The sequence below is a fragment of the Lissotriton vulgaris genome, chromosome 10, assembly GCF_964263255.1.
Source record: "Lissotriton vulgaris chromosome 10, aLisVul1.2, whole genome shotgun sequence".
Lineage (NCBI taxonomy): Eukaryota > Metazoa > Chordata > Amphibia > Caudata > Salamandridae > Lissotriton > Lissotriton vulgaris.
In genome coordinates this window covers 349,537,313-349,550,678 of record NC_141698.1, presented here as the reverse complement: position 1 = coordinate 349,550,678, position 13,366 = coordinate 349,537,313, and the positions used below count along the sequence as shown (strand labels likewise).

General features: G+C 46.3%; 1 long non-coding RNA gene across 1 annotated transcript in view; it reads left to right on the top strand.

The window, feature by feature from the left end:
- Nucleotides 1–1,524: 1,524 nt before the first annotated feature.
- Nucleotides 1,525–13,366, top strand: part of LOC147685228 (uncharacterized) — a 28,757-nt gene continuing 16,915 nt past the window's right edge. The window contains exon 1 of the long non-coding RNA XR_015300419.1: nucleotides 1,525–1,738. This is a non-coding gene — a long non-coding RNA (uncharacterized LOC147685228). The remainder of the gene's footprint in view (nucleotides 1,739–13,366) is intronic.

The following is a 13,366-nucleotide window of genomic DNA, read 5'->3' as shown; positions in this document are numbered from 1 at the left end:
TGATTGATTGACACTTGTGGCTGTTGTGCTTTATTTGGCTACATTTTTCTGGCAATCTATACAGGAATTTTTGCAAAGTCTTTTTCAGGATTTCGCCCTCACTATTCAAATGTAATTATTCTCTCAGGTTCTGACCAGTGGGTCCCGGAAAGGTCCTTAGACAACCTGCATTTTACTAGAACACAGTGGAAGGAGAAGGATGGTGGTAAATGTGGACTACATTTTTTGTAGTAACAGTGCAGTTAGAAGCCTAATTTCACCTCTAGAAAGGCTCCTGTAAAGCATAGTGAAAATGCTATAGAGGCAAGAAAGACAGGTCATTATGAGCCTATACAAGCTGCCAAGGTGTGGCATAAATAAAGATGCACCTGCCCCCACACACATGTTTTAATCAGGTCTCACAGATAGACTGGAATTGTTATCTTAAGGATTTTATATCCAAGTAGAAGGTAGAAAGTCAGAGAAGGAATATAACACAGGTCACTACACCTTAATCTAATCGCATAGGTAGTACTAAAATCACACTCCTTTCAAACCAAACATACAAGTCCACCTGTCATCACTCCACACAAGTGGCAGTTGTGCACAAAACAAATGTCAGACCAGATAGCAAAAGCAAATGTCCTAGTACTAAATTGGAGGACTGTATGCAGGTGAGGGTCAGCCTTCCATTTTAATTACTATGGCATAGTCAAAACAAGACATAAACATAAAAGAAGTGGTGAAATCTGAATTGTGTGCCCTTGTAGTAGACTTTCTTTGTATGTTGTGTCATCCTCAAAATACCTGCTAGAGAAGAATGTTTTGCCACACGTTTCCAGAATAAAACTATACCTGGCATGCATTGATGGACATTTTATATGGAAGAGCAATGGTCTGAAACAGTACCCATGTGCAGTCAGTCTTGAATTTAAGATGTGGCTGCAGTACTTGGGTCCTTGGTCATCCAGCACCCACGGAAACCAACCAATCTCAGACATTTGTGAAAACTAGACTCCCAGTTCAATCCATGGTCATGTAGTTTCTATAAATTTCATGACGTGTTCCTGATATATAGGAAGCGCATAGATCAGCATTTATTGGCAAACCCAGTGAGCCTGGCTGTAATGAGCTGATATATGTACACACAGGCATCCTTAAATGCGCATAGGCTACTAATCTTGTGTCTTTTGAAAAAAATATAAAAGATGACACAGGCTTTTGTGCATGCTAGTTTGCATGCATTAAACCATTAAAGCCAGGCCTATTGGCTTTGCCAATGCTCGTATTATCTTGCATTAGGAGCTTTTTCAACAATTTTCCTAATTCGAATGTAGAATTCTGGAAAGTGTTCAGTTCTAATGCTTGGTTGGTATATATATATATCTGTTTTAGGTCAAGGTTGCATTAATTGCAAGTAGCAGGCTGCCTGGACACGCCAAAGAATTACACTTATCCTGGGAGTGTTTGAAAACTCCCATCTGATAATCACCTTTCTAGAGGCAAAGGAGCCTTTATAATCCAGTTGTGCGTTATCCTCCCTCCAGGACAATCAAGCATCTTTCATTAGAGATAGTCCCTTCTATCTCAAGTCCTCCCTTCCAGTTCCAGCACAGCCATGAGACAACACACACTGGTTCTCTTGCTGGAGGGTGCTCTGCTACTTCTTATGGTGACAGTCCTCAACACTGCACCACTTACAGATCAGCTCCTAAAAGACTCCAGCAACCTACTGGACTCAGGTCCTAAAGGCAGCCCGGTAAGTAGCACATTGTTCAATATCTATATATAGATTAAAGCGTTGCTACCTTGTGGCTAAAATAGAGGCGATGAGCAAAGGTCTTTTCTGAGGCAGTCACCGCGGGACTACTATTGATGAAAGTGGTATTCATGGTTTACTCCTTTCCTAACTTTTCTTATCCGGGAGCTATTATTATCCTTGAAGAAAAGGGGACAGTTATTGATAACCCTGATTTCTTTTATGTTTTAACAAACAGTGAATGCCTGTTTTAACTGGGGGAACGTCTTAGCGGACAGAGCTTGGCTGACAAGTGTTTGTGGGGGCTGCCTGTTTGTCCCTAGTACATATGGGTTATGGTCTATGCCACTTTACTTGCGGTTATCAAAGAAAAGTTCTCCTCACTGAGGGGCATATTATCAAGGTCCGGTGTTAAAATTATCACCGTTTTATCGACAGAAAACTGCTGATAAAACGGCGATAATGGGCTTGTTAATACGCCCTTGTTAATTCTTATAGAAGCACAGGTTAACATCAGAACATGGTCTTCTAGGGGAATTAACAAGGGTGTAATATCAAGCCCATTATCGCCGTTTTATCGTCAGTTTCCTGCCGATAAAACAGCGATAATTTTAACACCGGTCCTTGATAATATGCCCCTGAATTTCTATTAGCAGGGAGGTGTGGGTTTTGTGCACAGACCTCCAATGTACGAGAGCTACAATGAAATTCACGAGCCCAGAGGGAAAGTTGTCTCATGCGAGTGATCAGCTTCCTGTTTTTCTGGTCGCTTCCAGAAGCAAAGGCACCACAAGCTACAAACAAGCATTGGCACAGCTAATGCTTCTGTCTTAGGTTGACCACCACGGTCCATCTAATCACAGACAAGGGGGCATATTACCAAGGAACCTCGTTAAAATTATCTCCATTTTAGCGGCAGAAAACTGCCGCTTAACTGGCGATAATGGGCTTGCTAATATGCGTTATAGAATACCTATAGAAGCCCAGGTTAGATGTGCAGGACATCTAACCTGGGCTTCTATAGGAATTCTATAACGCATATTAGCAAGCCCATTATCGCCGTTTTAGCGGCAGTTTTCTATAGCTAAAACGGCGATAATTTTAACAAGGATCCTTGCTAATATGCCCCACTATTTCTAGACCTGGGCTTTAATATGAAAAAACTAGTGCATTCTAGGCGTTGTATTATTGTTTACTTCATTACACTAAATACACTGACACACCTGAAAGTAATTATTTGATGGCTGAAAGCCCAGAACTGGCATCGGTGACCGCAGTGACATGGAGCGGGGAGGTCAGGTCAATCTAGCCCGACTGACATTGTGACTTACAAGCCGACCCTTATAAGTTTAAGTTAAGAGAATAGAGTCATTGGATGCACTCACTGTGGGGCATAGTTACAAGCCCCTATCTCCACCACAACGTTACTTTTCACAACGTTGTAGTGGCGATAGGGGCTTAGCCTTATTTACAAGGCAGTGTTAAGCCACTTAATGAGGCTTAACGCTGCATTGTAAATAAGGCAGCCTTTCACGCTGTACTCAGCGTGAAAGGGGAGGGCAATGGCTCTTACCGAGGGCCTTCCACCTCAACACCCATTGATTTTGACGCTGCCCTCTATTTACAAGGGCAGCGTAAATAGGAGGCATTGCCAAAATTAAGACCAGGGAAAACCTGCGCTTAAACAGGCGAAACTAGGAGAAATTATTTTTTCCTCTCATTTTTGCTTATTTCCATGTGTGCTGCATTGTGCAGCACACATAGAAACAGCAACAGGTCATTGTTTATGTATAGAAAGGAGACTCTTCCTGCACACAAACAATCTTTTTAAAACAAATCACATTTTGTAACTTATATGTGTTCTGCATTAAGCAGCACACATAGAACTGACAATACACAATTTAAAGATTGTTTATGTGCAGGAAGGGAGACCTTCCTGCACATAAACAATCTTCCCCTCAACGCAGACACCCTTGAACTATGGTGCAAAGGTGCCTGTGTTGGCGCTAGGCTGCTAAATTTAGCACCAAGGTAGGGGGTAACGCAGGGCTGCACCATATTGTTGTAAATATGGTTCAGCTCTGCTTTCATGTGTGGCGGGGCGTGGCTTTTTTCTCCACCACTTTCTTGCAATTATGCCCCTCTGTGTGCAGTGCCCTGGAAGCAGGGGAGAGGAGCCACTTGGTAAAGGATAAAGCAGTGTCACTGTATGGACAAAAAGAAAGCAACAGACAGGCAGCAGGCGAGAGGAGCATTAAAGTATTGAATGTGTGATGACTGTCCATAATTTCCAGATGTAAAACAGTCCCTCCTGCAGCTCAGTGGAGGTGGAGAGATGCAAACAAACAACCTAAAGAAAGACAGTATGACTTAAACACTATGGGCTAGTCTAGACAATGACTCAATTCAATGGATGGATGAAGGATCCTGGGCAAAATAAGCCAATAGCTGAAAGAGGCTGTATCAGGGTCCAAATATTTGTATATTATGTAAGCCAAACTAAAAAGCAGCATTTAAAAACACAGTAAGTAGAAATGATAAAAAAAATTGCCAAAGGTCAGGAAAATATGTGCAGATAAAATAGTGGAGCGCTTGCAAGCAGCTGCCTGAAAAGCACAATAACAAAGGCATTACATGTGGGAAGCAGGCAACCGTTTATTTAAATGACACCAAAGTGACCAAGTTCCAAAAGTACTACACATACACAAGTCCAGCAGGGAAAGTAGTTAGTAACTAAATGGTTGGCCAACTCGACATTGAGGACCGCGAGCAAGCAAAAAATGACCGCTACGCTACGCGTGTTTGCACTGTGCTACGTGCAATTCGCGTAGTGCGAAGTAGCACAAACTTCGCAAACTACGCGAGCGTAGCGTAGTACTATACTCATGGTTAGTATGGACGACTTGAACGTCCTCTCCAAAATAAGCTGAGTTTAAAGGAAAAGAAAGGAGTCTTGCATTGGGGAGTTGAACAATATCAAGCCCGAAGTGATTTTTACCAGTATTATTTGCGAATATAGCGTAGGGATTATTGTGATATTTTAATAAAGTAGTCAAAGTATTCAGGAGAAAAAATATTAAAAGGTAAGCATATTGGGACATATAAATGTACTATTCTTAACTCCACATCTATGTACCTTGAAAACCCAATGTATTCATGCTAATGTGTTTATGCCCAATGTGACTTTTGCTGTTATGATGCATAATGTGTTTATATGCCTAAGGTTTATATGCCTAAGGTTGATGCCTATTGTTTTCCCCTAATGCTCACATTGCTGGTTTTCTGCATAATGTGCTTATACCTGATCTAATGATTCAGAAAAGGGGGTGGTGATGAACAGAGTGTCTGAATTAAGCAGACCACTCTTACCCAGTCCAAAGATCAGGGCTTGATCCATCACCGTTTTTTAGCTCACTGCACCATCCCAGCTTAGAACCTGGCTACATGCAAATTAGTCTGTTCCTGTCCCAGTGCATGATGGGAACAGGGCAAACCAAACTATCAAGCCAATTCTTATACTGGGAAGGAAACAGGCTACCGGGGACCGGTTTCTGGCATTTCAGCCGTCGTCGGCCCGGCTTGCTTGAATCCTGATGGTGCAATGAGCAAGGGACTCACATCTGAGTATACCCTTCCACGCTTATGGTGGACAAAATGATTCAGAAAAGGGGGTGGTGATGAACAGAGTGTCTGAATTAAGCAGACCACTCTTACCCAGTCCAAAGATCAGGGCTTGATCCATCACCGTTTTTTAGCTCACTGCACCATCCCAGCTTAGAACCTGGCTACATGCAAATTAGTCTGTTCCTGTCCCAGTGCATGATGGGAACAGAGTAAACCAAACTACCAAGCCAATTCTTATACTGGGAAGGAAACAGGCTACCGGGGACCGGTTTCTGGCATTTCAGCCGTCGTCGGCCCGGCTTGCTTGAATCCTGATGATGCAATGAGCAAGGGACTCACATCTGAGTATACCCTTCCACGCTTATGGTGGACCAAATGATTCAGAAAAGGGGGTGGTGATGAACAGAGTGTCTGAATTAAGCAGACCACTCTTACCCAGTCCAAAGATCAGGGCTTGATCCATCACCGTTTTTTAGCTCACTGCACCATCCCAGCTTAGAACCTGGCTACATGCAAATTAGTCTGTTCCTGTCCCAGTGCATGATGGGAACAGGGCAAACCAAACTACCAAGCCAATTCTTATACTAGGAAGGAAACAAGCTACCGGGGACCGGTTTCTGGCATTTCAACCGTCATCGGCCCGGCTTGCTTGAATCCTGATGGTGCAATGAGCAAGGGACTCACATCTGAGTATACCCTTCCACGCTTATGGTGGACAAAATGATTCAGAAAAGGGGGGGGTGATGAACAGAGTGTCTGAATTAAGCAGACCACTCTTACCCAGTCCAAAGATCAGGGCTTGATCCATCACCGTTTTTTAGCTCACTGCACCATCCCAGCTTAGAACCTGGCTACATGCAAATGAGTCTGTTCCTGTCCCAGTGCATGATGGGAACAGGGCAAACCAAACTACCAAGCCAATTCTTATACTGGGAAGGAAACAGGCTACCGGGGACTGGTTTCTGGCATTTCAGCCGTCGTCGGCCCGGCTTGCTTGAATCCTGATGGTGCAATGAGCAAGGGACTCACATCTGAGAATACCCTTCCACGCTTATGGTGGACAAAATGATTCAGAAAAGGGGGTGGTGATGAACAGAGTGTCTGAATTAAGCAGACCACTCTTACCCAGTCCAAAGATCAGGGCTTGATCCATCACCGTTTTTTAGCTCACTGCACCATCCCAGCTTAGAACCTGGCTACATGCAAATTAGTCTGTTCCTGTCCCAGTGCATGATGGGAACAGGGCAAACCAAACTACCAAGCCAATTCTTATACTGGGAAGGAAACAGGCTACCGGGGACCGGTTTCTGGCATTTCAGCCGTCGTCGGCCCGGCTTGCTTGAATCCTGATGGTGCAATGAGCAAGGGACTCACATCTGAGTATACCCTTCCACGCTTATGGTGGACCAAATGATTCAGAAAAGGGGGTGGTGATGAACAGAGTGTCTGAATTAAGCAGACCACTCTTACCCAGTCCAAAGATCAGGGCTTGATCCATCACCGTTTTTTAGCTCACTGCACCATCCCAGCTTAGAACCTGGCTACATGCAAATTAGTCTGTTCCTGTCCCAGTGCATGATGGGAACAGGGCAAACCAAACTACCAATCCAATTCTTATACTGGGAAGGAAACAAGCTACCGGGGACCGGTTTCTGGCATTTCAGCCGTTGTCGGCCCGGCTTGCTTGAATCCTGATGGTGCAATGAGCAAGGGACTCACATCTGAGTATACCCTTCCACGCTTATGGTGGACCAAATGATTCAGAAAATGGGGTGGTGATGAACAGAGTGTCTGAATTAAGCAGACCACTCTTACCCAGTCCAAAGATCAGGGCTTGATCCATCACCTTTTTTTAGCTCACTGCACCATCCCAGCTTAGAACCTGGCTACATGCAAATTAGTCTGTTCCTGTCCCAGTGCATGATGGGAACAGGGCAAACCAGACTACCAAGCCAATTCTTATACTGGGAAGGAAACAAGCTACCGGGGACCGGTTTCTGGCATTTCAGCCGTCGTCGGCCCGGCTTGCTTGAATCCTGATGGTGCAATGAGCAAGGGACTCACATCTCAGTATACCCTTCCACGCTTATGGTGGACAAAATGATTCAGAAAAGGGGGTGGTGATGAACAGAGTGTCTGAATTAAGCAGACCACTCTTACCCAGTCCAAAGATCAGGGCTTGATCCATCACTGTTTTTTAGCTCACTGCACCATCCCAGCTTAGAACCTGGCTACATGCAAATTAGTCTGTTCCTGTCCCAGTGCATGATGGGAACAGAGTAAACCAAACTACCAAGCCAATTCTTATACTGGGAAGGAAACAGGCTACCGAGGACCGGTTTCTGGCATTTCAGCCGTCGTCGGCCCGGCTTGCTTGAATCCTGATGATGCAATGAGCAAGGGACTCACATCTGAGCATACCCTTCCACGCTTATGGTGGACCAAATGATTCAGAAAAGGGGGTGGTGATGAACAGAGTGTCTGAATTAAGCAGACCACTCTTACCCAGTCCAAAGATCAGGGCTTGATCCATCACCGTTTTTTAGCTCACTGCACCATCCCAGCTTAGAACCTGGCTACATGCAAATTAGTCTGTTCCTGTCCCAGTGCATGATGGGAACAGGGCAAACCAAACTACCAAGCCAATTCTTATACTGGGAAGGAAACAAGCTACCGGGGACCGGTTTCTGGCATTTCAACCGTCATCGGCCCGGCTTGCTTGAATCCTGATGGTGCAATGAGCAAGGGACTCACATCTGAGTATACCCTTCCACGCTTATGGTGGAGAAAATGATTCAGAAAAGGGGGTGGTGATGAACAGAGTGTCTGAATTAAGCAGACCACTGTTACCCAGTCCAAAGATCAGGGCTTGATCCATCACCGTTTTTTAGCTCACTGCACCATCCCAGCTTAGAACCTGGCTACATGCAAATGAGTCTGTTCCTGTCCCAGTGCATGATGGGAACAGGGCAAACCAAACTACCAAGCCAATTCTTATACTGGGAAGGAAACAGGCTACCGGGGACCGGTTTCTGGCATTTCAGCCGTCGTCGGCCCGGCTTGCTTGAATCCTGATGGTGCAATGAGCAAGGGACTCACATCTGAGAATACCCTTCCAATCTTATGGTGGACAAAATGATTCAGAAAAGGGGGTCGTGATGAACAGAGTGTCTGAATTAAGCAGACCACTCTTACCCAGTCCAAAGATCAGGGCTTGATCCATCACCGTTTTTTAGCTCACTGCACCATCCCAGCTTAGAACCTGGCTACATGCAAATTAGTCTGTTCCTGTCCCAGTGCATGATGGGAACAGGGCAAACCAAACTACCAAGCCAATTCTTATACTGGGAAGGAAACAGGTTACCGGGGACCGGTTTCTGGCATTTCAGCCGTCGTCGGCCCGGCTTGCTTGAATCCTGATGGTGCAATGAGCAAGGGACTCACATCTGAGTATACCCTTCCACGCTTATGGTGGACCAAATGATTCAGAAAAGGGGGTGGTGATGAACAGAGTGTCTGAATTAAGCAGACCACTCTTACCCAGTCCAAAGATCAGGGCTTGATCCATCACCGTTTTTTAGCTCACTGCACCATCCCAGCTTAGAACCTGGCTACATGCAAATTAGTCTGTTCCTGTCCCAGTGCATGATGGGAACAGGGCAAACCAAACTACCAATCCAATTCTTATACTGGGAAGGAAACAAGCTACCGGGGACCGGTTTCTGGCATTTCAGCCGTCGTCGGCCCGGCTTGCTTGAATCCTGATGGTGCAATGAGCAAGGGACTCACATCTGAGTATACCCTTCCACGCTTATAGTGGACCAAATGATTCAGAAAATGGGGTGGTGATGAACAGAGTGTCTGAATTAAGCAGACCACTCTTACCCAGTCCAAAGATCAGGGCTTGATCCATCACCTTTTTTTAGCTCACTGCACCATCCCAGCTTAGAACCTGGCTACATGCAAATTAGTCTGTTCCTGTCCCAGTGCATGATGGGAACAGGGCAAACCAGACTACCAAGCCAATTCTTATACTGGGAAGGAAACAAGCTACCGGGGACCGGTTTCTGGCATTTCAGCCGTCGTCGGCCCGGCTTGCTTGAATCCTGATGGTGCAATGAGCAAGGGACTCACATCTGAGTATACCCTTCCACGCTTATGGTGGACCAAATGATTCAGAAAAGGGGGTGGTGATGAACAGAGTGTCTGAATTAAGCAGACCACTCTTACCCAGTCCAAAGATCAGGGCTTGATCCATCACCGTTTTTTAGCTCACTGCACCATCCCAGCTTAGAACCTGGCTACATGCAAATTAGTCTGTTCCTGTCCCAGTGCATGATGGGAACAGGGCAAACCAAACTACCAATCCAATTCTTATACTGGGAAGGAAACAAGCTACCGGGGACCGGTTTCTGGCATTTCAGCCGTTGTCGGCCCGGCTTGCTTGAATCCTGATGGTGCAATGAGCAAGGGACTCACATCTGAGTATACCCTTCCACGCTTATGGTGGACCAAATGATTCAGAAAATGGGGTGGTGATGAACAGAGTGTCTGAATTAAGCAGACCACTCTTACCCAGTCCAAAGATCAGGGCTTGATCCATCACCTTTTTTTAGCTCACTGCACCATCCCAGCTTAGAACCTGGCTACATGCAAATTAGTCTGTTCCTGTCCCAGTGCATGATGGGAACAGGGCAAACCAGACTACCAAGCCAATTCTTATACTGGGAAGGAAACAAGCTACCGGGGACCGGTTTCTGGCATTTCAGCCGTCGTCGGCCCGGCTTGCTTGAATCCTGATGGTGCAATGAGCAAGGGACTCACATCTGAGTATACCCTTCCACGCTTATGGTGGACAAAATGATTCAGAAAAGGGGGTGGTGATGAACAGAGTGTCTGAATTAAGCAGACCACTCTTACCCAGTCCAAAGATCAGGGCTTGATCCATCACTGTTTTTTAGCTCACTGCACCATCCCAGCTTAGAACCTGGCTACATGCAAATTAGTCTGTTCCTGTCCCAGTGCATGATGGGAACAGAGTAAACCAAACTACCAAGCCAATTCTTATACTGGGAAGGAAACAGGCTACCGAGGACCGGTTTCTGGCATTTCAGCCGTCGTTGGCCCGGCTTGCTTGAATCCTGATGATGCAATGAGCAAGGGACTCACATCTGAGCATACCCTTCCACGCTTATGGTGGACCAAATGATTCAGAAAAGGGGGTGGTGATGAACAGAGTGTCTGAATTAAGCAGACCACTCTTACCCAGTCCAAAGATCAGGGCTTGATCCATCACCGTTTTTTAGCTCACTGCACCATCCCAGCTTAGAACCTGGCTACATGCAAATTAGTCTGTTCCTGTCCCAGTGCATGATGGGAACAGGGCAAACCAAACTACCAAGCCAATTCTTATACTGGGAAGGAAACAAGCTACCGGGGACCGGTTTCTGGCATTTCAACCGTCATCGGCCCGGCTTGCTTGAATCCTGATGGTGCAATGAGCAAGGGACTCACATCTGAGTATACCCTTCCACGCTTATGGTGGAGAAAATGATTCAGAAAAGGGGGTGGTGATGAACAGAGTGTCTGAATTAAGCAGACCACTGTTACCCAGTCCAAAGATCAGGGCTTGATCCATCACCGTTTTTTAGCTCACTGCACCATCCCAGCTTAGAACCTGGCTACATGCAAATGAGTCTGTTCCTGTCCCAGTGCATGATGGGAACAGGGCAAACCAAACTACCAAGCCAATTCTTATACTGGGAAGGAAACAGGCTACCGGGGACCGGTTTCTGGCATTTCAGCCGTCGTCGGCCCGGCTTGCTTGAATCCTGATGGTGCAATGAGCAAGGGACTCACATCTGAGAATACCCTTCCACGCTTATGGTGGACAAAATGATTCAGAAAAGGGGGTCGTGATGAACAGAGTGTCTGTATTAAGCAGACCACTCTTACCCAGTCCAAAGATCAGGGCTTGATCCATCACCGTTTTTTAGCTCACTGCACCATCCCAGCTTAGAACCTGGCTACATGCAAATTAGTCTGTTCCTGTCCCAGTGCATGATGGGAACAGGGCAAACCAAACTACCAAGCCAATTCTTATACTGGGAAGGAAACAGGCTACCGGGGACCGGTTTCTGGCATTTCAGCCGTCGTCGGCCCGGCTTGCTTGAATCCTGATGGTGCAATGAGCAAGGGACTCACATCTGAGTATACCCTTCCACGCTTATGGTGGACCAAATGATTCAGAAAAGGGGGTGGTGATGAACAGAGTGTCTGAATTAAGCAGACCACTCTTACCCAGTCCAAAGATCAGGGCTTGATCCATCACCGTTTTTTAGCTCACTGCACCATCCCAGCTTAGAACCTGGCTACATGCAAATTAGTCTGTTCCTGTCCCAGTGCATGATGGGAACAGGGCAAACCAAACTACCAATCCAATTCTTATACTGGGAAGGAAACAAGCTACCGGGGACCGGTTTCTGGCATTTCAGCCGTCGTCGGCCCGGCTTGCTTGAATCCTGATGGTGCAATGAGCAAGGGACTCACATCTGAGTATACCCTTCCACGCTTATAGTGGACCAAATGATTCAGAAAATGGGGTGGTGATGAACAGAGTGTCTGAATTAAGCAGACCACTCTTACCCAGTCCAAAGATCAGGGCTTGATCCATCACCTTTTTTTAGCTCACTGCACCATCCCAGCTTAGAACCTGGCTACATGCAAATTAGTCTGTTCCTGTCCCAGTGCATGATGGGAACAGGGCAAACCAGACTACCAAGCCAATTCTTATACTGGGAAGGAAACAAGCTACCGGGGACCGGTTTCTGGCATTTCAGCCGTCGTCGGCCCGGCTTGCTTGAATCCTGATGGTGCAATGAGCAAGGGACTCACATCTGAGTATACCCTTCCACGCTTATGGTGGACAAAATGATTCAGAAAAGGGGGTGGTGATGAACAGAGTGTCTGAATTAAGCAGACCACTCTTACCCAGTCCAAAGATCAGGGCTTGATCCATCACCGTTTTTTAGCTCACTGCACCATCCCAGCTTAGAACCTGGCTACATGCAAATGAGTCTGTTCCTGTCCCAGTGCATGATGGGAACAGGGCAAACCAAACTACCAAGCCAATTCTTATACTGGGAAGGAAACAGGCTACCGGGGACCGGTTTCTGGCATTTCAGCCGTCGTCGGCCCGGCTTGCTTGAATCCTGATGGTGCAATGAGCAAGGGACTCACATCTGAGTATACCCTTCCACGCTTATGGTGGACAAAATGATTCAGAACAGGGGGTGGTGATGAACAGAGTGTCTGAATTAAGCAGACCACTCTTACCCAGTCCAAAGATCAGGGCTTGATCCATCACCGTTTTTTAGCTCACTGCACCATCCCAGCTTAGAACCTGGCTACATGCAAATGAGTCTGTTCCTGTCCCAGTGCATGATGGGAACAGGGCAAACCAAACTACCAAGCCAATTCTTATACTGGGAAGGAAACAGGCTACCGGGGACCGGTTTCTGGCATTTCAGCCGTCGTCGTCCCGGCTTGCTTGAATCCTGATGGTGCAATGAGCAAGGGACTCACATCTGAGTATACCCTTCCACGCTTATGGTGGACAAAATGATTCAGAAAAGGGGGTGGTGATGAACAGAGTGTCTGAATTAAGCAGACCACTCTTACCCAGTCCAAAGATCAGGGCTTGATCCATCACCGTTTTTTAGCTCACTGCACCATCCCAGCTTAGAACCTGGCTACATGCAAATTAGTCTGTTCCTGTCCCAGTTAATGATGGGAACAGAGCAAACCAAACTACCAAGCCAATTCTTATACTGGGAAGGAAACAGGCTACCAGGGACCGGTTTCTGGCATTTCAGCCGTCGTCGGCCCGGCTTGCTTGAATCCTGATGGTGCAATGAGCAAGGGACTCACATCTGAGTATACCCTTCCACGCTTATGGTGGACAAAATGATTCAGAAAAGGGGGTGGTGATAAACAGAGTGTCTG